The sequence below is a fragment of the Triticum urartu genome, chromosome 4A (assembly GCF_056163025.1).
Source record: "Triticum urartu cultivar PI428250 chromosome 4A, HENAU_Tu73, whole genome shotgun sequence".
Lineage (NCBI taxonomy): Eukaryota > Viridiplantae > Streptophyta > Magnoliopsida > Poales > Poaceae > Triticum > Triticum urartu.
The window spans coordinates 251,587,013-251,609,928 of NC_141876.1; positions in this window are offsets into that span (position 1 = coordinate 251,587,013).

Genomic DNA, 22,916 nt, shown 5'->3' on the forward strand with positions numbered 1-22,916 from the left:
CACGGCGGGTCAAGGAACTTCTGAGGACCGCTTTGGCCCAACAGGAAGCATACTCGTACAGCCGCGACCGGATCCACTCGACCCCTCGTCCAAGCCGGAGCTATAGCAGACATATGGATGAACCGGCAGTGTCGAGTAATGAACGACGTGGGGCACCCTGGGACAACAACCCGACGGGTGGTGCTGATGACGCTCAGGAAGTGGTGAACCGGGCCCGAGCGCGTAGGGAGGCCGAGTTAGCCGCACAACATCAGGCTCGGCAGCTCACGCCGGTTCGTCCAACCATTTCGATCGAACCTGGTGTTACTTCTAGTTCTTTGGGGGTGCCTTGCCTCGTCCTCGCTTTACGCAACATGCGCTTGCCCAAGGATTTCAAAGGCCCGCGCAAGGTACCAAATTATATGGCGGATCAACCACCAGAGACATGGGTAGAGAGCTATGAGATGGCCATGGAGATGCTTGATGTGGATGACACGGCGTGTGTGAAATACTTCACCATGATGCTTGAAGGAACGGCCCGCACTTGGTTAAAAAGCTTGCCCGCTAATTCTATCAGTTCATGGGCCCAATTACGAGCCCGGTTTATCAACAATTTCAAGGATACCTGTAAACAGCCTATGTCGATAGTGGACTTAGCAGCATGCGTCCAAGAGGAAGGAGAGTCAATGACTCATTGGGTGCGCCGGGTTTCACAAGTGTTGCACTCCTCAGACCGCATCAACACTGACACCGCAGTATTAACCCTAGAAGGCAACTGCCGGTTTGGGCCCCTGAAGTTCAAATTGGTACGGATGAAGCGTCATTGCACCAACATGGGGACCCTCATGGCTGCTTTGGTAAAATATGCTAATTCTGATAGTACCAAGGATCCCGAATCTGATGATGACAAGACAGGGAAGGGGAAGAAGAACAGCAGCTCCAAAGGTCAGCAGCATCACTGGGTAGGCAATGGCGGAGGAGGCAAGCGTAAAGCAGATGGCAACATCGATTTTGTGGCTAATACCAACGTACAGGACAATGTCCAGCGGCGCAAGGGTAGGCCGAAAAATCATAGTGGAGCACCCAACCCCAACCCAAACCGCGTGAACTATCTGCTAAGCCAGCCCTGTCCAAGACATGGGACGAAGGAGGAGCCAGCAAACCACCTTTGGAAGGATTGCTTTATTATGCAGGAGTTCAAGAATTCTAATAATTTCCGGTATGATCACGGATCTGGCGGTGGCTCAGGGTCCGGGCCGGGTTACGGTGGAGGAAGTTCCGGTTCAGGATTTAATGGTAATCCGGGCGGACATAATGGTCAAAATAGTCAGAATAACCAGGGTGGTTATAACCAACAGCAGCAATAGTCAGGTTACCAAAGCAACCCAAAGCAGTTGAGTAATGGGCAGTACCATGTATTTACCACTAGCCTGGACAAGCGAGACCGGAAGGTTCAGAGGCGGGCAGTCAACTCTGTTGAACCGGCCGCACCCTGTTATCTACGTTGGTCTGAACAGCCAATCATATGGAGCAGAGAGGATCACCCACTCCAGGTCAATAATCCGGGTCAGTTGGATCTGGTGGTGGCGCCTCAGGTGGGAGGTTATAAGTTCACCAAGGTGCTCATGGATGGAGGGAGCAGTATTAACATCCTATACTATGAGACCTTCCGTCGTATGGGACTTACAGATAAGAATCTTAAACCGTCCAATACAGTATTCCACGGTGTAGTGCCTGGCAGATCAGCATATCCCATTGGTAAGATAGCTCTTGAAGTGGCCTTTGGGGATGACCATGATTCCAGGTCAGAGACATTAACGTTTGAAGTGGTGAAAATCCAAAGTCCATATCATGCCCTGTTTGGGCGTCCGGCATACGCCAAGTTTATGGCTCGGCCCTGTTATGTGTATTTGCAGCTCAAGATGTCGGGTCACAAGGGGACAATAACGGTTCACGGAAGCCGCAAAATCGCTTTGGAATGCGAGGAAGGAGATGCGGCTTATGTAGAGTCGGTTTGTGCCACCGAGGAGTTGAAGTACTATAAAGACAATGTTGATCCGGCGGACATGACTCCATTGAAGAAGCCAACTACGGAGCATGATCCGGCCCTGAAGTTCAAATCGGCAGCAGAAACTAAGCTTGTTGACTTCGTACCTGGCGATTCGTCCAAGCAGTTCAGCATTAGTGCCAACTTGGATCTGAAATAGGAAAGCGCGCTCATCGAGTTCATCCGTGAGAATCGGGACATTTTTGCATGGAAGCCCTCTAACATGCCAGGTGTACCGAGGCAACTCGCTGAGCACCCACTTAATGTGGATCCTAAATACAAACCGGTGAAACAGTTCCTCCGGCGGTTTAACGAAGAAAGACGCAAAGCGATTGGAGAAGAGGTAGCCAGGCTCTTAGCAGCTGGTTTTATTGTTGAAGTTTTTCACCCTGAGTGGCTTGCCAATCCGGTGCTAGTCCTTAAGAAAAACGGCACCTGGCGTATGTGTGTGGATTACACAGATCTTAATAAGGCTTGTCCAGCAGATCCTTTTGCCCTCCCCCGTATTGATCAAATCATTGATGCTATGGCGGGTGTGAGCGTTTAAGTTTTTTGGATGCATATTCTGGCTATCATCAGATCAAAATGGCAGTTAAGGACCAGGAGAAGACGGCATTCATAACTCCCTTTGGAGCCTTCTGCTATGTGTCTATGCCCTTTGGGCTCAAAAGTGCCCAGGCAACTTATCAACGGTGTGTACAAAATTGTCTTCACAAGCAGATTGGCCGTAATGTACATGCTTACGTGGATGATATCGTGGTTAAATCCAGGGAGAAGGAGACTCTGGTTGATGATTTGAAGGAAACCTTTGATAACCTAAGGACGTACAAGATGATGCTTAATCCGGACAAGTGTGTCTTTGGTGTACCGGCTGGCAAGTTATTGGGTTTTCTGGTGTCCAACAGGGGAATTGAGGCTAATCCGGAGAAGATCACAGCCATCACCTCCCTGGCTAAACCAAAGTGTATCAATGATGTTCAATGCCTGGCAGGCCGGATTGCCGCGTTAAGCCGGTTTATCAGCCGCCTTGGTGAGAAGGCGATCCCTTTGTATCAGATGTTGAAGAAGACAGATCAGTTCGTCTAGAGTTCTGCTACTGATGAAGCGTTTGAGGACTTAAAGCGGCAATTGGCCAATCCTCCTGTGCTCGCCACTCCCATTGACAAGGAGCCGTTACTGCTATATGTTGCTGCTAATGCTCGTGCGGTCAGCATGGCTATTGTGGTGGAACGAAAGGAGGCAGGTAAGGAGCATCCGGTTCAACGTCCGGTCTATTATATCAGCGAGGTACTCATTGAGTCCAAGCAAAGGTATCCGCACTAGCAGAAGCTGGTGTACGGAGTTTTTATGGCAAGCCGGAAGCTTAAGCAATACTTCCAAGGGCACCCCATTACGGTGGTCAGTTCTGTTCCTTTGGGAGATATCATCCAGAACCGGGAAGCAACTGGCCGGATTGCGAAGTGGGCTATAGAGCTGGGGCCGTACGGTTTGAAATATGTGCCTCGGACAGTGATTAAGTCTCAAGCACTTGTTGATTTCATCAATGATTGGACGAAAATGCAAGCACCTGAAGAAAAGCCGGATCACACGTATTGGACCATCCATTTTGACGGATCCAGGCAGTTGGAAGGCTCGGGGGCTGGAGTCATATTAACTTCCCCACGAGGTGATAAGTTTTGTTATGTTCTCCGTTTAATGTTCCCTTGTACTAACAATGCAGCTGAGTATGAAGCCTTGCTCCATGGTCTTCGGATGGCCAAGGAGATGAATCTAAGTCGAGTTAAGTGCTTCGGTGATTCGGACCTTGTGGCTCAGCAAGTGTCTAGCACTTGGGACTCCAAGGAACCACTCATGGCAGCATATCGTCGTGAGGTGGATATTGTTGCAGGTTATTTCAGAGGCTATCAGGTGGACCACGTGGACCGGCGGAAAAATGAAGCGGCGGACGCTTTAAGCCGGCTGGGCTCTCAGCGCAAACCGGTCCCACCCAATGTTTTTCTGGATGTGCTGCACAACCCGTCGGTGAAGATCCCTGGTGAAGAGGATTTGGCCATTCCTGATCCGGAGGCTCAATTGGTGGCAGTTCTTCATGTTATTCCGGATTGGACGCTTCCTTACCTGGCATACAAGAACCGGGGCGAGTTGCCAGAAGATGAGATTCTGGCCCGACAGATAATCCGGCGATCCAAGTCCATGGCTGTCATCAACGGTGAGTTGCATCATTGCAGTGTATCAGGAGCTTTTCAATGTTGCGTGTCTCCTGAAGAAGGCCGTGAAGTTTTGCATGAGATCCATGAAGGAGATTGTGGTCACCACGCCGGGTCAAAGTCTCTGGTGGCTAAAGCGTTTCGCCATGGTTTCTATTGGTTAACTGCTCATGCTGATGCGAAGGATCTGGTCAGACGATGTGATGGTTGCCAAAGGTTTTCAAGACGTGCTCATGTACTGGCTCAAGAATTGAGGATGATTCCAATTACTTGGCCGTTTGCGACTTGGGGGCTGGATATGGTTGGGCCTTTCAAAAGGTCCAAAGATAAGAAGACCCACCTCCTGGTGGCGGTGGACAAGTTTACAAAGTGGGTGGAGGCAGAACCTGTTAGCAAGTGTGATGCGGCCATGGCGGTTCAGTTCATCAAAAAGGTGATTTTCTGGTTTGGCTTTCCACACAGTATTATCACAGATAATGGTTCCAATTTGTCCAAAGGTGCTATGAAGGAGTTCTGCGAACGGGAGCACATCCGGCTCGACGTTTCATCAATAGCACATCCATAGTCCAATGATCAAGCAGAAAGAGCTAATCAAGAGATCTTGAGAGGCATCAAGCCCCGGCTCATGGTTCCTTTGCAGAGAACGCCGGGTTGTTGGGTAGAAGAATTACCATCTGTGTTATGGAGCATCAATACAACACCCAACAGATCAACAGGATACACACCGTTCTTCATGGTTTATGGAGCGGAGGCGGTTCTCCCCAGCGATATCCGTCATGACTCACCTCGTGTCATGGCTTATGTTGAAGTGGACAACGAGACAGCACGGCAAGATGCTTTGGACCGGTTGGATGAAGAGCGTGACATCGCAGCTGCCCGGTCGGCGATTTACCAGCAGGATCTTCGTCGTTATCACAGTCGCCGAGTCAGAACCAGAGCCTTCCAGGAAGGAGATTTGGTGCTTCGGCTCATCCAAGATCAGACTGATATGCATAAGCTATCCCCACCTTGGGAGGGGCCTTTCATGGTCAGCAAGAATCTGCACAACGGGTCGTACTATCTGATTGATATTCGAGAGCATAAGGACTCACGTACATCAGAGGAGGAGACTAACAGGCCGTGTAATATAGCTCATCTTCGGCCTTACTATACCTGAGCCATTGGCTATACTTATGTACATACAATGTATATATTATGATTAAGTATAATAAACCGGAACCTCAGCTAAAGCGGGGTGTCTGTTCTTTTACATCATGTGAGGTTACACGGAGTTGCTCTAAAGCGGCCTCCGGTTTACCCCTTGAGTTCGCTTTGCTAAAAGCATCGTGTTATATCACTTGGAGGATTGGTCGTGTCCGAACCAATACCATGCCTCTTGATAGGCAAAAGCCACCAGATCACTTGGGGACTTGGTCATGTCTGAACCAGTCATGCCTCTTGATCGGCCTAAGGCCACAGAATCACTTGGGGGTTTGGTCGAACCCGAACCATGACCACGCCATTTGGTCGGCATAAAATGCCACAAGAATCACTTGGGGACCTGGCTAACTAGAACCATAGTTACACCTAACGGGAGCTTGATCGTGTTTGGCCATGGTTACGCCATTTGATCAGCTTAAATAAGTCTTTTTTGGCAAACGTTTTTTTTCGTTGCTTTTGCTTCATACTTTTCTTTGAAGGTTTTTTTTGCTTTTTATTGTGTTTCTTAAACCGACAATTTTTTTTCAATTGACGGAACACAGTTCACGTCAATCCGGAGGCTATTTGACCAGTTTAATCCGCGTTGTTAACATCCTCTTATGGAGTAACACGGTATTTATCGTAACCCGGCATGGTTTACATGGTAAACCAGCGTCATATATATATATATACAGGAGCTGTTATCTCCTCCAACAGTATGGGTTTGCAAAACTCCGCTTCAAGATTGGCCAAGCCAACTTCACGCTCAATGACGGCAGGTATTATGTATCTCAAAATTTGGTCATACTTAAAATTTTGTTTTGATTTCATATATGCAGACATCATATTCCGCCTAACGGTACAACCGCGGTGGCACTTGACGAATTTTTCATTTCAGAAAGTGTTTTGGAAAGTTCATTGCCACAGGAAGAACAAATTATGCATGAAGGCGTATCAACATCAAAGGTATCAGCTAGCCTATTACAAGGCAACATGGTGCCCATAATAATATAATTGTTTTTCGCGAAGAAGAGGCAGTTTTAAACCGGCATCCGGTTCAAGCTTGGTCACCAGCCTGGCCTGATGGTTGTGGGTCGTCCTGCGCCGCTTCAGCCTCCGTATCCCTACCCAGTGGCTGCAAATCCACAGTTGTCCAGTCGATTCCCATTAATGCTTGAAAAACAGCTTCATCATGGATCAGCAAGGACGGGTCAATATCGGGAGCGTTAGTATGCTTACGGATTGGAGGAATCAGATTTTCCGATTCATGGATTGGCGCAGCTATTCGCTTGTTCTGACTATCATATTGCGCTTGATAACGAGACAAGTCTGCTTCCTCAGCCAACTGACAAGCTAGTGGACGCACCTCCAGGTTTATTTCTCACAGATCCGCTTCACCGAATTCTGATCCGTCTTCCTTCAAGCTGGGATAGCCCTGAGCCGCTTCAGCAGGATCAAAATCCGGCACCCAGGCCTTTGCCCGGATTAAAGCATTGATTGCGCCGGTTCAAGCAGCAGATTTCTTTAGCTCTTCAATCCGGGCAGGAAGCACCGACAGTTTCATCAGCGTATCTTGAATCAAAATAGGCGCCGGTTTGTTATGAGAGGCGGTATAGATGATCCGCTGGGCACCAGTATACAATTGTTCGACCAATGTATATGCGGCTTTTAGCTTCTTCCGTACATCTGACCCCAAGTGACCAATGCGTGTCCCTGAAATACCATAAAGGGTTAATAAGCCGGCGACTTTGTCAGAAGGCAGAGCCAATTCAGTAGGAAAACTGGCTTACCAAAGATAGCAGCAGTCATGGCATGCACGTGCCGCTTTATGCTGGTTAGTTCATCTGCCACTGGTTTTAGTGCAGTCTCAGCATCCTCTGCTCGTTTGATCAAAGCGGATTTCTCAATGGCCCAGTCCGCCCGTTTCTTTTTGAAGTTTTCCTTAAGTTGTTCCATGGCGCTTAAAGCACGGGCCAATTCCTCTTTTGCTTTGGAGGTTTCAGCTTGTTGGGTTTTCAGGGCTTCTTGAAGATCGATGACTTGGTTCTCTTTCGTCTTTAGCTCCGCCTGCATGCATATAGATATATGCTTCAGCAAACTGGTAGAAGGATTCAAGTACCAACCACATAACAAGTTATGCGCTTAGTACTTGGGGGCTAATGCATATTTGATCTAAAGCGGCCCCCGATTTACCCCTTCATCTTTCGATTGTTTACAAAGTCCCAAGATCAATACAAGTATTCAACTTGGCACTTGGGGGCTAATGATTTGATCATATATATTCTGATGCGGCAGTTTCAATTACTTAAAGTACCAGTTTAACTACGCTAAAGTTAAACCGGCCCTTGGGGGCTACATCAACAAATTTCAAAGCAACACGATTTATATTATTTAAGTCCCGGTTTGAAAGAATATTCCAAACCGGCCCTTGGGGGCTAGGAGAGTCAGGAATGGAAGCATACAAGCAAGAAGGAGCATATAGAAATTACCTCATATTTGTCTTTCATCATGTTGACCAGACCGGCTTCATAGTCACGGCTGGTATACAGCCAGTTCAGATAGCCGGAATGGATATCTTGGGCGTTCAGAGCAGCGTAAGTCGTCAGATCAGCGTTCCACTTACCTTTACCAAAGGCAGCAAGTTCTTCCTTGGCAAAATGTTTGGATAAAGCGACAGGATTGCTTGGCTCAGTATGGCCAGTGCCAGTAATGACAACTTCATCATCATTGGTACCGCCGGTTTGCACTGGAGCTGTTGGCTTGTCAGTAGGTTTTGCGGGACCGGTGGAGCTTTCAACCCGGAGGGAACCTGTGGGCTGATGGATAGGATCTGAAGTATTAGTAGGTCTTTCCTCAGCAGTAAGATCATCATCTGGCTGCGGTGGATCATTGGGAATATCCTCAGGAATAGCCGCTTTAAGATTGGGTGTGGTGCCTGGTTCAAGAATGACATCTTCTTCGGCCGCTTTATCCAGGCGGGCCTTCTTGCTCGGCCTAGGTTTGGCCCTGAGAAGAATAACAAAATTAAATATAGCATATGTTCTAAGGCAATATACTGCAAACGTCACAATAAATATAGCTTACCCAAGCACCGTTTTGAGCGGTGGGAGCTGAGTAGCCGACGACTCGCCAGAAGATGAGTGGGAAATAACCTGATAATCGGAGTCAGACGGATTAAGAGGTTGACGAAAGAAGCCCGCTTTAGGTCAAGCACTGACAAGCGAATTAGAGACCTCGGAATGACGTTTCCGAACCGGACTGTTCGGTAAACCGGCGGAGGTAACTACCTGGCCGCTGTGCCGGGTGGTGTGGCGAGCTTCGTGTTGTTGAGTCTTCATAAGAAGTTTAGGATCCAAATAAGCAAGAGGATGAGAAAATTTAACTTTCCGGTTTGCCTGACGGATTTTTTGTGAAGGCAAAGTTTCTGAATCGGAAGAGAGAATAATTACCTCTGCAACATCCGCATGGCTGGCTTCGCCATCATCCTGACAAATATCATCATCAATAATATGCATGAAAAATAAACCAAGTGAGTCAAGCTCTACCTCAAGGTCCGGATTATCCACCTTGTCATCAGGGGCCGGATTAGAAGATGCAGTGGTTCTTTTCCGGTGGGCAGTCTTCTTCACAGCTTTAGTTTTTTGCCTGGTTGCTCTTTCCGGTTTATCTGCTTTCTCCTGCGGTAGCTTTTTGCTCCAAAACGGATCATCGCCCTGATTATGCAGACACTGATATGAAAAACAATGACCAGACATATCAATAACAGACTCAGCAAAGAGAAAAATCAAAGTCTTACAGTTGGCGGTTTGTTGGTGGCACAGAAGGGAAGCAGGCTGGTTCTAGCGCAGATGTGCTCCGGTTCATTCAGTATCTTACGCACAGCTTCTGTGATCTCTTCACCGGAGAGCTGGAGTCTTGAATGTTGCAGTGGGTCATCCACACTATCAGTATATTCGCACATCAAACCGGAGCACTGACTAAGGGGCAGTATGCTCCATGATATCCAACAGCGAGCAAGGTCAACCCCTGTTAAACCGTTGGCCATAAAGGCTCTGAGCTTTGACAGCTGAGGAGCATATTTGCTTCTCTCCTGGGCACTCAATCGTTGAGGAAAAGGATGGGTATTGCTGAGCCGCTCTGGACGAAAGCCAGGCAAGGGATTCTCACCAGCAGGGGAGGTGTCTTTGCAGTAGAACGATGTCTGATTCCACTCCTTGGGGTGACTGTGCAGCTTGGCGTGAGGGTATGTGACCTCTTTCCTTTTTTGAATCGCCATGCCACCCAACTCCGTATTAGAGCCATCAGTAAACTCAGTACGGCAGTTTAGATGGAAAAGATCTCTGAATAATTCCACTGTGGGCTCCTCTTGAAAGAACACCTCACAGAGCACTTGGAAGTGGCACATATTTGTAACAGAGTTGGGGCCAGTGTCTTGCGGATGGAGTTGGAAATCAGCTAGAACATCCCGGTAGAATTTAGAGCCGGGCGGTTTAAAACCCCGGGCTAAGTGGTCTACGAAAACAACAACCTCTCCTTCTCGAGGTGTGGGGGGGCATTCTTTGCCAGGAGCCCTCCAATGGACGGTGTCTTTGCTGCCCAAGGCGCCAATCAGGACTAAATCATCCAGTTGATCCTCTGTGACGCGAGAAGGGACCCAATTGCACTCATACACTTGCTTGGCCATGATGAAATCTACAAAGTACATTGATATGTGCAATGTTGTAACACCCTCGATGCGACTATAGCTCCCACGTGTCGAGGCACGACTTAGAGACATAATCGCATTGAAGGCATATGTCGCAAGTTAGGCAATCTTCACAAACATCCCATGTAATATAAATAATAAAAGGGAGATAACATAGTTGGCTTACACTCGCCATGTCAATCAAGTACATAAATAACATTACATCATCCAAACACTCATGGCCCGACTACGGCGCCAAAATAAAAGAGAACCCAACATGCGACAACGGTCCCGTTCACCCCCAACTGGGCACCACTACTGATCATCGGGAAAGGAAACATAGTATCATTGAGAGTCTTCGTCGAACTCCCACTTGAGCTCATACGCGTCACCTGGAGCGGAATCATCAGGCCCTGCATCTGGTGTAATAGTAATCTGTGAGCCACAGGGACTCAGCAATCTCGCACCCTCGCGATCAAGACTATTTAAGCTTATAGGTAAGGCAAGGTAAAGTATGAGTGGAGCTGCAGCAAGCGACTAGCAAGTATGGTGGCTAACTTATTCGCAAAGGAGAGCGAGAAGAGGAGGCAAAGCGCGGCCGAGAAACTAGAGAGCAACCTGCGCAAGCATTACTCCAACACCGTGTCCACTTCCCGGACCCCGCCGAGAAGGGGCCATCACGGTAACACACTCAGTTGATTCATTTTAATTAATTAAGGTTCAAGTCATCTACAACCGGACATTAACAAATTCCCATCTGCCCATAACCGCGGGCACGGCTTTCGAAAGTTCAATCCCTGCAGGGGAGTCCCAACTTAGCCCATGACAAGCTCTCACGGTCAACGAAGGAATAGACCTCCTCCCAAGACGTTCCGATCTGACTCGGTATCTCGGTAATTCAAGACAACTCCGACAATGGTAAAACAAGTCCAGCAACACCGCCCGCTGTGCCGACAAATCCCGATAGGAGCTGCACATATCTCGTTCTCAGGGCACACCGGATAAGCTAAGCATACGGGAGCCAACGTAACCCAAGTTACCAAGGGACGGCCCCGCACGGTGCTCTAGGTTGGACCAACACTCATAGGAGCACTGGCCCGGGGGGCGGGGGGGGGGGTAAAATAAGATGACCCTTGAGTCCACGAAACCCAAGGGAAAAGGCTAGGTGACAAATGGTAAAACCAAGGCTGGGCATTGCTGGAGAAGTTTTATTCAAGGCGAACTGTCAAGGGGTTCCCATTATAACCCAACCGCGTAAGGAACGCAAAATCCGGGAACATAACACCGATATGACGGAAACTAGGGCGGCAAGAGTGGAACAAAACACTAGGCGAGAGGCCGAGCCTTCCACCCTTTACCAAGTATATAGATGCATTAAGATAACTTAGCAATATAATGATATCCCAACAAGTAAATAAATGTTCCAACAAGGAACGGCCTCCAATCTTCACCTGCCACTAGCAACGCTATAAGAGGGGCTGAGCAAAGCGGTAACATAGCCAATCAACGGTTTGCTAGGACAATGGTGGGTTAGAGGTTTGACATGGCAATTTGGGAGGCTTGCAAGCAAGTGGTAGGCATCGTAGCAATGACATAGCAAAAGAGCGAGCAAACTAGCATAGCAAAGATAGTAGTGATTTCGAGGGTATGATCATCTTGCCTGCACAGTTGTCAGAGTTGACTGGATCCTCAAGAGAAAACTCAACGGGCTCCTCGTTAGCGAACTCGTCTCCCGGCTCTACCCAAACAAGACAAACAAGCAACAAGGATACAATCAACCACGTGCAAACTCAAACAACACGATGCAAAGATGATATGCTATGCGGGATGCGATGCGGGATGCAAAATGCAAGATATGACAGGAAATGCATGAACCTGGCCTCAACTTGGAATTCCAAGGGTGCCACTGGAAATATGAGATGAAATCGCTTGAAAACGATATAAAGAACGCCGAAATCGGAGTTACGGTTTGGAAATGGCAAGCGATTCAAAAATGACACCGGTCTGCGATTTACAGCAAGTAGGCATCTAAATGTAATGAGATGAACATGCTACAGCCCCCAAACAAGACAACAAAATACATGGCAGGGATGCACACAAGATGCTTAACAAAAGCCTAGCACTGAGCTCCGGCCAATTCATCCATTAGGAGGTTCAAACAAGCATGGCAAAAACGCAAATGGTAAAACAGATCTCAGACTTAGTGAAATTAATACTTGTCTGGAATTTCAGATCATATAGCCTTCTTTGGAGCAACAAAACAATAAGCTACTGGACCTGCACATGACAAAGAAAGACATGGCATGGAGCTACTCAACGAGCTTAACAAAAGTCCCTTAGTGACCTTGAGCCAAAAGGGATCACAAAATATACTAACAAGCACACGAACATAGTAAAAACATAATCAGTTTTCAGACTTAGTAAAAACTGGGACATGCTGAAACCTAACTCACGAAGGCATGTTTATGAGCTTGATACACTCACCACGGTGCAAGTCATGGCAAGACAAGCGTACATCCCTAAATAAGGCACAAAATACAAGCTAGACATGGCAAGAACAATGGCATAGCATGCACGGATCAACTACAATAACATCGGCAAAATCGCAAACAAGTTGACGATCTGCCCAGATTCACAACGAAGCAAAAGTAGAGCTCGATTGACTCAAGCTAGGGTGCTCCATAATTGCAAGTAAAGACATGGATGGATAGAGCATAACAAGATTAACAAAACTCCTTTACTGATCATCCTCAAAAGAGGCACGGATCACTAGAAAACAACATGAACATAAGGCATCATGAACTAAACAATCCCAGGACTTAGTGAAATCTCTAAGTCCCTGAAAACAGATTTACCGGGTGCCTCACTTTGCAAGCTTGCACAAGTCACCACACACACCCTAAAAATGCATGGGTTGCACCTCTGGAAATATAACAAGATGCTTAACAAAACATATGAAGGACTCACAGGCATATCATCCACACAACAATCATGGCAAAAATGACAAAAGTCTAAGATGAACTAGCAGATCTGACAAATAACTCATGAAGCCTCCTACTAGTAGCATTTCGGGCATCAAGATGAACTCAAATGAAAATGATGCAATGGAATGAAATGATGTACTCGTCGAGACTAACATTTTGATATACTGTATGTCCAAATCGGAGCTACGGATGCGGAGATATCACAGGTGAAAGATTGCATAAAAAATTAGGGTTCGGAGGGAAAAGTCAACCGTCAAATTTCGGATCTCAGATCTGCACGGTTCCCAAGGCTTGCCGGCGCGCACTGTTCACCGGAGCACGGAAGTCGAGGAGGGAGAGGCCGGGGGCGGCGAGGCCGGGCGGTGCGGCGGCGGGGCCGGACGGCGGCGAGGACGGAGTGGAGCGGGGCGGCGCGGCGCCCGGGCAGCAGCTGCGAGGCGGCGGCGGCCGGTGGCGGCGAGGGGCGGCGCCGAGGCGGCGGGGCCGACGGATGGCGTCGGGGAAGAGAGAGGCGGCGGGCGGCGCGGATCTGGCCCGGTGGCGGCGAGGGGCGGGCCTCCCGCGGGCTCGCCGGGCCGCGCGGAGGAGGAGGTCGGCGGGGACACGTGGCTCCTCCTGGTTGGCCGTGGTCGCCGAGGGACGTGTCCGGCGTGCGGGCGGATGTGTCCGGCGCGCGGGGATCTTTTATTTTAGGGTTTCGGAGAGGGAGAGAGATCCGAAAACGGGGGGGGGGGGCTATTTATAGGCATAAGTGGAGCTAGGAGAGTCCAAATGAGGTGCTGTTTTCGGCCACGCGATCGTGATCGAACGCTCTAGATGATGGAGTAGAGTTTGGTGGGTTTTGGTCCAAGTTGGAGGGGTGTTGGGCTGCAACACACACGAGGCCTTTTCGGTCCCTCGGTTAACCGTTGGAGTACCAAGCGAAGTCCAAATGGTACGAAACTTGACAGGCGGACTACCGGTAGTAAACCAAGGCCGCTTGGCAAGTGACGGTCCAATCCGGAAATGTTTAATCCCCACACACAAAATAAAGCTAGAAATGATCACCGGAGGAGAACGAAGCGCCGGAATGCAAAACGGACAACGGGGAAAATGCTCGGATGCATGAGACGAACATGTATGCAAATGAAATGCACATGATGACATGGTATGCAATGCATGACACGCAAGCAATGACAAGGCAACACCAGCGAATAACTGAACGACACCTGGCACATCGGTCTCGGGGCGTTACAAATGTTAAACCGGAAGTAGATCTATCTAAACCGGAGTTTATGAAGCAACAGCATCACGGCGGTTCAACAAGGGGACTAATGGCATATACCGGTTTGGAAAATTTTCTATAAGGTTAAACCGCCGGACTTAAACATTGAAGCAATTGAGATTGCGGATGGTTAAGTATGCAGAAACATGTTTCACATGATCTTATTACGGCATTGGATCTGAAGCAAGTTCAGAAAATAAGAAAAATAGTCGAAAATCAAAGCAGAACAGTATTGAATCAATGAGCAGAAGTATATGTGAGATCTATGGTTTTGGGCAGGAAACTAGCGGCAGATACTGAAAGTTACCGCTACACAAAGCAAGGGTTTACATGTGCATCCAGGAGCTAATACATGAGTATGAACAAGTGATGAACACCGCAAGAACACGAAGCCCAAGATCAGATCTATATTGAGAAGAACAGAAGACCTATCAGAGCTGAGGAAAACATGGAAGGTCGCCGCGGCTTTCTGGCGCGTTCAAGTTGATGCAGCGGCCAAGGGTGATGCAGAAGACGACGGCGGCGGCGGAGCTCTGAGACTGGTGACGCGAGGAAGACGAAGAGGAAGGGCACGAAGGGAAGAAAAGAATGACCCTTCGGGCCTATTTATAAGGCAAAGGACATGTGTCAGGCGCGGGAATCAAGGGACCGCAGATTTTGGAAGTAGGGCGGTCACCTCGGTCATTGCGAATCTATTAAACAAGAAGATATCATGGATGTTTTTCTTTATGACAGATGATGTCACGCCGGTTTACAGCAAACAGAGAAGATGACGTCACGGCGGTTCAACAACTATAAGAAGATGTTGAAGACGAAGATTTTTGCTAAGGATTGACATGAACCTGTTCAAATCAATCTGGGGCCTAATGTTGGGGATATTACTACTGGGTATAAACCGGCCTACCTGGGCTGGATTAACTCCATCAGTAGTTCAAAGGTGTTAAAACCCAAAGAGGCAGATAAAGGCCCAGGGCCCGTAGTCGGTTTACAACCTGTAGCCGTACATCAGCTTTGTGCACATACTTGTAATATGAGTTAGGAACAAGGAGAGACCAACCCGGATACGAGTATGAACCAGTGTTGGGACTCTCTGAACCGGCAGGCGTCACCCATGTATATAAGGGGACGACCCGGCGGCGGTTCAAGGATGACAGACAACGACTCGAGGCATAGGCGAAGCTTATTCGCTCCCTATTCATTGAAACACCCATCAATTCCATCACAACTAGAAGTAGGCTTTTACCTTCATTGAAGGGGCCGAACTAGTATAAACTCTCTTGCGTCCTTGTGTCCGCTTTAACCCCTTCAAGCTAACCCATAGCGATGGCCCCACGACTAAGTCCTTTCTCTAGGACATCTGCCGTGACAAAACCACGACAGCGGGGACGGCTTTCGAAAGTTCAAATCCCTGCAGGGGAGTCCCAACTTAGCCCATGACAAGCTCTCACGGTCAACGAAGGAATATACCTCCTCCCGAGACGTTCCGATCAGACTTGGTACCTCGGTAATTCAAGACACTTCGACAGGTTAAAACAAATCCAGCAACACCGCCCGAATGTGCCGACAAATCCCGATAGGAGCTGCACATATCTCTTTCTCAGGGAACACTCAGATTGTCTTAGGTACGGGTAGGCCAGCCCAGAGTTGCCCCTGGTGGCCACCGGCAGCTGACAGGTGGACCAACACTCAGAGGAGCACTGGCCCGGGGGGGGGTTAAAATAAGATGACCCTCGGGCTCCGGAAACCCAAGGGAAAAAGAGGCTAGGTGGCAAATGGTAAAACCAAGGTTGGGCATTGCTGGAAAAGCTTTAATCAAGACGAACTATCAAGGGGTTCCCATTATAACCCAACCGCGTAAGGAACGCAAAAATCCGGGAACATAACACCGATATGACGGAAACTAGGGCGGCAAGAGTGGAACAAAACACTAGGCGAGAGGCCGAGCCTTCCACCCTTTACCAAGTATATAGATGCATTAAGATAACATGGCAATATAATGATATCCCAACAAGTAAATAATGTTCCCACAAGGAACGGTCTCCAATCTTCACCTGCAACTAGTAACGCTATAAGAGGGGCTGAGCAAAGCGGTAACATAGCCAATCAACGGTTTGCTAGGACATGGTGGGTTAGAGGTTTGACATGGCAATTTGGGAGGCATGATAAGCAAGTGGTAGGCACCGTAGCATAGGCATAGCGAAAGAGCGAGCATCTAGCAAAGCAAAGATAGTAGTGATTTCGAGGGTATGATCATCTTGCCTGCACAGTTGTCAGAGTTGACTGGATCCTCGAAAGCAAACTCAACGGGCTCCTAATTAGCGAACTCATCTCCCGGCTCTACCCAAACAACACAAACAAGCAAACGACACACAATCAACCACGTGCAAAGCTCAAACAATATGATGCAAGGATGGTATGCTATGCGGGATGCGATGCGGGATGCATATGCAAGATGTGACAAGGAAAGCATGAACCTGGCCTCAACTTGGAATTCCAAGTGTGCCACTAGAAAGACGAGATGAAAACGCTTGAAAACGACATAAAGGATGCCGGAATCGGAGTTATGGTTTGGAAATGGCAAGCAATTCAAATATGACCACGTTCTGCGATTTACAGCAAGTAGCCATCTAAATGCAACAAGATGAACATGCTACAACACCCAAAAATGGCATCAAAATACATGGAAGTAATCCATTCATGATTATTAACAAAAGTCTAGCACAGAGCTACGGCCAATTCATCCATTAACAGGTTCAAACAAGCCTGGCAAAAATGCATTTGACAAATAGATTTCAGACTTGGTGAAATTAACACTTGTCTGGAATTTCAGATCAGATAGCACTCTTCGGAGCATGAAAACTATATGCTACAGGACCTGAACATGGCAAAGGAAAGCATGGCATGGAGCTACTCAAAGAGCTTAACAAAAGACCCTTAGTGACCTTGAGCCAAAAGGGATCAGAAAATACATTTGCAAGCATGTGAACATGGCAAAAACATAATCAGTTCTCAGACTTAGTGAAAACTGGAGCATGCTGAAAACAGATATCAAGTAGGCATGTTTACGAGCTCGATGCACTCACTACAGAGCAAGTCATGACGAGCTAAGCATACACCCATCAAGAATACAGAAAATACAAGATAGACATGGCAAGAACTATAGCATAGCATGCACGGATCAACTACAACATCCTTGGCAAAATCGCTAACAAGTAGACAATCTGCCCAGATTCACGAAATGACAAAAGTAGAGCTCGATTGACTCAAGCTAGGGTGCTCCATAATTGCAAACAAAGACATGGATGGATAGAGCACTACAATATTAACAAAACATCCTTACTGATCATCCTTAAAAGAGGCACGGATCACTAGGAAACAACATGAACATATGGCCATATGAGATAACCAGCTCAAGGACTTAGTGGAAATGCTAAGTCCCTGAAATCAGCATTAACAAATGCCTCACTTTGCAAGCTTGTGCTAGTCACCACACAGATCACAAAAATACATGGGTTGCACCTCTGGAAAGATGGCAAAACCCTTAACAAAACATATGTAGAGCTCAGGGGCATATCATGTACACAATAATCATGGCAAAAATGACAAATATCTAAATGGAGCAGCAAATCTGACAAATATCTCAAGTAGCACTCTTCTAACAGCATTTCGGACATCAAGATGAACTCAAATGAAAATTATGCAGTGAGATGAAATGATGTGCTCTCTAAGACGAACATTTTGATATGCTATATGCACAAAACGGAGCTACGGATGAGGAGTTATAGCACGATGAACAAGGGCATATGAATTAGGGTTAGGGAAAAAGTCAACCCTCGTTTCGGATCTCAGATCCAGATCCACTGTAGCAGCGGCACGAACTCCAAGGATGGCCGGACTACTCGCCGGCGTTGGAGTCGGCCGACGGAGGAGGAGGTAGGCGCGGGGGATGGGGATGGCCGGAGTGGCCGCGGTGCTCGCCGGCGTTGGCGCGGGGTCGGACGACGTCGGTGGCGGCCGGCGGCTCCCGGGAGCCTCGGGCGGTCGGAGTTCGCGAAGGGCGGCGGCGGCGCGACTCCCGGTGGCTGGAGGCGACGAAGGAGGTGGCGGGCGCTCGGGTGCGCGGGAGGAGGAAGGAGTCGGGCGGCGGCGCGCCGCTCTGGGCCGCGGGGGCCTTACGCGGGCCGGGCAGGCCGCGCGCGGCTGAGGCGGCGATGTGGGAGTGGCTCACCACGTGGCGCGCTGCGGTTGGGGCGGCGGCGATGTCCGATGGCGGGTCGGACGTGTCCGGCGGCGGCGGTTAGAATTTTAGGGTTTTCGGGGGAGAAGAAGATCCGGATTCGGAGGGGTTCTATTTATAGGCATAGAGGGAGCTAGGAGAGTCCAAATGAGGTGCGGTTTTCGGCCACGCGATCGTGATCAAACGCTCTAGATGATGGAGAAGGTTTTGGTGGGTTTTGGGCCAAAATGGAAGGGTGTTTGGCTGCAACACACACGAGGCCTTTTCGGTCCCTCGGTTAACCGTTGGAGTATCAAACGAAATCCAAATGATACGAAACTTGACAGGCGGTCTACCGGTAGTAAACCAAGGCCGCTTGGCAAGTCTCGGTCCAATCCGGAAATGTTTAATCCCCACACACGAAAGAAAGGTAGAATTGACCACCGGAGGAGAATGAAGCGCCGGAATGCAAAACGGACAACGGGGAAAATGCTCGAATGCATGAGATGAACACGTATGCAAATGCAATGCACATGATGACATGATACGAGATGCATGACAACGACAACAACACACGGGGACAAAAACCCGAACCCGAGAAAAAAATAACTTAGGGCCGGAAACGGCAAGAGTTGGAGTACATATTGGGTAAGTTACATCCGGGGTGTTGATTTATTTCTCTACCTAAATTCTAAGTGGCTTCTCAATTTATGGATATGTGACCATGTCAAGAGGAATGCATTCGTTCATTTTGTTCGGATGTGAAGACTTTATGTTGCAATTTTCATTCCGTTGGATTCAGCTTCATTTTATCTGTCAATGTGCTAACGGTGGTCAACCTCTTCAGGATGGCTCCCGCTAAGAGCACCAATCAGAATCAGAATCAAGATCCGCCACCACCTCCACCTCCTCCGGAGGCATGACAAGCTGTGATGGCCGCAACCAATGCAAACACCCAGTTGATCATGCAAATTCTTCAAGAGCGCAATCAAGGCAACCAAGGAAACCAAGGCAACAATCAGAATCACTTTGCTACACTCAACCAGTTCCTTGCTAACGGGCCAAAAACTTTCAGCAATTATGTTGAGGCAACTGATGCTAACGATTGGCTCGTGGATCTGTGCAAGCATTTCGAGTGCAGTAACATCAGGCCTGAGGACTTCGTCAAGTTCGCTTCCTTCCAACTCAAAGATCAAGCTGCAGAATGGTTCCAGCAGTACAAGGATTCCATAGGTGGACGTGCGATTACCTGGGATGAATTTCGTCAAGACTTCAAAGCTCATCATATCCCTCAGAGCGTGGTTGAAAGCAAGCGTGAGGAATTCCGCAACCTGAAGCAAGGCTCTTTGTCTGTCTATGACTACAACAAGTTGTTCCAGAAGCTCGCCCGCTTTGCCAAGCAGGACGTCCCTGATGAGAAGAGCATGATATACCAGTTCAGGGGTGGTCTCAGAGAAGAAATTCAGCTAGCTCTTGTTCTCTTTGAGCCCTTGAGGTACGATGAGTTCTACAACATGGCATTGAAGCAAGAGGCCGCTCAACTGAGGTGTGATGCTTCTAAGAAGCGAGTCAGAGATGCTACTCCTTCTTCCTCTACTCAAGTGGCCAAGCAGCAGAAGTATTGGCTTCCTCCTCCTCCGTTCTGTCAGCCGTATCAACAGAAGAGCAAAGGTGGCAGTGGATCTTCCCACCCACCCAACCCTGGCTTTCAGAACAAGACTTCGTCTCAAGCTCCAAGATCGAGTGCTCCGTATCACCGTCTGCTTTCAGAGGTCATGTGCAACAAGTGCCAACAGAAGGGTCACTAAGCCAACAAGTGTTTCAACCAGAGGCGTCTTCTTCCTCCTCCTCCGGTGAGATCGACAAGTACAGCTGTGGTCAAGCATAACCCCAAGTACGCCAAGGTCAATATGGTGAATGCAGCTCAGGCAGAGGATTCACCAGATGTCATCATGGGTAACCTTCCTGTTAATGATATTCCTGCAAAAGTTCTTTTTGGCACTGGTGCATCGCATTGTTTCATTTCCAAACCTTTTGCATCAAAGTATGAGTGCGATTATCAGTATCTGCAAAGTTCCTTGCAAATTGTGTCACCGGGCAAGCAGATGACAGCTAACACCTGCGTCCCGGAGGTTATTATCACCTTTGGCGACTACAAGTTCCTTTCTTCCCCAATTTTTCTTGGTAACTCGGATATTGATCTTATTCTCGGGATGGATTGGCTTTCTAAGCACAAGGCGCATCTTGATTGTGCTGCCAGGCAGATTCAATTGACTCATTCGTCTGAGGATGTAATTGTCTTTGCCGCTCGGGATAATACTATCCGTCTATTTTCTTTCAATGAGAAGGGTGAACTGGATGCTTTCTCGCAAATTCTAGTCATTTGCGAATATCAAGACGTCTTTCCAGAAGAGCTTCCAGGAATGCCTCCGCACCGGCCAGTTGAATTCGTCATCGATCTTGAGCCTGGCACGGAACCAGTGTGCAAGCGTCCTTACAAGCTCGGACCTGAAGAGTTGAAGGAGCTGAAGAAGCAACTCGATATTCAAGAGAGGATGGGTCTCATCCGGCCTAGTTCTTCTCCGTGGGGTTGTGGTGTTCTTTTTGTGAAGAAGAAGGATGGAATGGACCGACTTTGTGTTGATTACCGTCCATTGAACAAGAAGACCATCAAGAACAAATACCCACTTCCCAACATCAATGAGCTATTCGAACAACTCAAAGGTGCCCAAGTATTCTCCAAGCTTGATCTCCGTATGGGTTATCATCAGATTCGAATCCGTGAGCAAGATATTCCCAAGACGGCTTTCAGGACAAGATATGGTTCATATGAATACACTTTCATGTCTTTTAGCCTCGTCAACGCTCCTCCGACATTCTCTCGCATGATGAACTTCATCTTCAACGCCTACACCAATGACTTTGTTCTGGTCTATCTCGACGACATTCTGGTTTTCTCAAAGAACAAGGAAGATCATGCCAAGCACTTGCGTTTGGTGCTTGATAAGCTGAGGGAACACCAGTTCTACGCCAAGTTCTCCAAGTGCGAATTTTGGCTCGATGAGGTTCTTTATCTTGGTCATATCATCTCTGCCAAGGGCATTGCGGTGAATCCTGAGAAGGTGTCTGCAATTGTGAATTGGGAACCTCCTCAGAATGTGAAGCAACTCCGTAGCTTCCTCGGTCTCACAAGCTACTGTCGAAGATTCGTTGAAAACTTTTCTAAGATCGCGAAGCCTCTCTCAAATCTTCTCCAGAAGCACGTCAAGTACGTTTGGTCTCCGGAGTGTGACATTGCTTTCAACACTTTGAAAGAGAAATTGGTCACTGCTCCAGTTCTGACTCCGCCTGATGAATCCAAGCCGTACGAGGTCTTTTGTGATGCCTCTCGCCAAGGTCTTGGCGCAGTGTTGATGCAAGAGAAGAAAGTTGTTGCTTATACCTCTCGACAATTGAAGCCCAATGAGAAGAACTACCCCACTCATGATCTCGAGTTGGCGGCAGTTGTGCATGCTCTTTTGACTTGGAGACATCTCTTATTGGGAAGAAAAGTGGACATTTTCACTGACACAAGAGTCTCAAGTACATCTTCACTCAGCCTAATCTCAACCTCAGGCAAACTCGATGGGTCGAAATGATTCAAGAGTATAATCCGAGTATCGAGTATACTCCAGGCAAGGCCAATGTGATTGCTGACTCTTTGAGCAGGAAAGCTTATTGCAATAGTCTGATTCTCAAGCCTTATCAACCCGAGCTTTGTGAAGCTTTCCACAAACTTAATCTGCAAGTTGTTCCTCAAGGTTTCCTCGCCAACCTTCAAGTCTCTCCTACCTTGGAAGACCAGATTCGCCAAGCCCAGCTTCTTGATGCTATGGTGAAAAAGGTGAAGATTGGGATTGCCAAGAGTCAACCCAAGTACAAGTGCTACCGCCTTGATGACAAGGATACTCTCTTCTTCGAGGATCGTATCGTCGTGCCCAAAGGTGACCTTCGTAAAGTGATCATGAACGAGGCTCACAATTCTCTCCCCTCCATCCACCCTAGGAGCACGAAGATGTATCAGGACCTCAAGCAGGCTTATTTGTGGACTCGAATGAAGCGCGAGATTGCTCAATTCGTAAATGAATGTGATGTTTGCAGAAGAGTGAAGGCAGAACACCAAAGGCCAGCTGGTCTCCTCCAACCTCTTGCCATTCCAGAATGTAAGTTTGACCACATTGAAATGGACTTCGTGACTGGGTTCCCAAAGTCCAAACGTGGCAATGATGCTATATTCGTTGTCATCGACAAACTCACCAAAGTGGCTCACTTTCTGCCTATCAAAGAGTCAATCACTGCAGCTCAATTGGCGGAACT